Source organism: Zalophus californianus, chromosome 2 (genome assembly GCF_009762305.2).
Source record: "Zalophus californianus isolate mZalCal1 chromosome 2, mZalCal1.pri.v2, whole genome shotgun sequence".
Taxonomy (NCBI): Eukaryota; Metazoa; Chordata; class Mammalia; order Carnivora; family Otariidae; genus Zalophus; species Zalophus californianus.
The window spans coordinates 24,718,916-24,720,983 of record NC_045596.1 but is presented as its reverse complement, the minus strand read 5'-3'; the positions used below and the strand labels follow the sequence as shown (position 1 = coordinate 24,720,983).

General features: G+C 41.6%; 1 pseudogene; it reads right to left on the bottom strand.

Annotated features, from left to right (window-relative positions):
* Positions 1-657: 657 nt before the first annotated feature.
* Positions 658-1,700, bottom strand: LOC113925066 (annotated as a pseudogene).
* Positions 1,701-2,068: the final 368 nt, after the last annotated feature.

Genomic DNA, 2,068 nt, shown 5'->3' with positions numbered 1-2,068 from the left:
GCCTTTGGCTCTGGTCATGATCCCAAAGTCCTGGGATCAAGCCCGCATCAGGCTCCCTGCTCCACGGAAAGCCTCCTTCTCCCTCTCCCTCTGCCTCTCCCCCTGCTTGTACTCTCTCTCTCTGTCAAATAAATCTTTCAAAAAAAAAAAGCTTAACAATAATAATAATAAGTAATAATAATAGTTTTAACTATTTTATTTTGTGCCATAGCAACATAATAAATATTTTCATATATATATATATATATATATATATATATATATATATATATATAAAATTATTTTGGAGGTGTAAGTGATTTTTTATTGGGAAGGGAAGTTGTCAACTTAAACAGCAGCAATGAAGAATGAATAAGGAAACTTCCTGTTGTCACAGATATACAAGACCTCCATCATATATGATACAGGAGGCATTTCAATTTGTGACCCCCAGCGCAGAAATGCCAAATGCTTTTCCATTCAATCGAATACTTCTGGATTCCTATCGAAAAGGAATACATTAAAAGCAAGGAAAAGTTGCTTACTGAAAGGAAACCCCTGAAGAAGAGAAGGGAGGGAATGTGGAAATTAAGTTATGTAGAACACTTTGTAAATTGTAATGACTACATTTCCATATCTTCATAGTAATACAAAACACAGTCACTTGCAGAACTGGTTCAGATTACTTCAATACCAGATACATTTTTAGTCCTCTACGTAAGTGTTTGGAAGTTACTTATGTTTATATGAAATGAAGCTATTAATACTTTTCTACAGCAGTAACTGCACACCAGGAAGGCCAAGACAAACACAAATCAAGGAATGGAGTTTTCCCAAAGCTGCGGTGTGAAAAGACTATAAACAGTTGATTGCATACACAAGAATGTGTTTCTTTGCTATAGGAAATCCAAATAGAATAAGGAATGGAGATGAGTAAAAAGGTTTCTTGAGGGGAAGAAGGATGACCACCCTGTATGCATTTAGTTTTCTGCCCCTTTTGCCACATCACATTCTTCTCCTGTACTGTCTGATGTCCATAATGTTAGGTCGTCTCTAAGCAACTGCATGATGAGGGTGCTGTCTTTGTATGAATCTTCATTCAGGGTACCAAGTTCTGCAATGGCCTCATCAAAAGCTGTTTTAGCCAGGTGCAGGCAAGCTCTGGGTTATTAAGGATCTCATAGTAAAATACGGAAAAGTTAAGAGCCAGCCCCAGTCGGATTGGGTGTGTGGGCTGCATCTCTCTTGCTTATTATATCAAAAGCTTCTTGGTAAACTCCTTGGGAATTATCTATTGTTTGTTTTCGATCATCACCACATGCAACTTCAGCAAGGTACCGGAAGTAATCTCCCTTCATTTTCAGATAGAAGACCTTACTCTCTGGATTAGTTGCATTGGCTATTAAATATTTATCCAACAATTCCAGCACCGTGGTGCAGATGGACCTTAGCTCAGACTCCACGTTCTCCCGATAGTCCTTAATCAGCTGCAACTTCTTGTCCGAGGTGTCGGTTTTCTGCTCGATGCTCGAGATGACCCTCCAGGCGGACCTGCGGCCCCCGACCACGTTTTTGTAGGCCACCGACAGCAGGTTGCGCTCCTCGTTGGACAGCTCGGCGCCCTGCTCGGTCACGGCCTTCATGCAGGTGTGGCCATGTCGTTGTAGCGCTCGGCCTATTCTGCCCAGCTTCGCCTTCTGGATCAGCTCCGTCTTCTTCATGGGGACGCGGAGAGGAGAGCAAGGGCGAGCACAGACCCGGATCGGGAGGAGGCGTGCGGACGGCCTTCACGTCTCCACGGCCGCGGCGCGAGTCCCACCACTTTCATCGGCTTTTGGCTTTAGCTGAGGACCCTCCTGTTCTCACATATATATATATATATATATATATATATATTTTAATTCCAGTATAGTTAACATACATTGTTGTATTAGCTTCAGGTGTACAATATAGTGATTCAGTAATTCTGTACATAACTCAGTGCTCATCATGACTAGTGTATTATCTTACATTTAATTATTAAACCAGTCTCCCCTCCCACCTCTCCTGTTAACCATGGGTTTTTTTTTCTCTATAGTTGAGTCTGTTT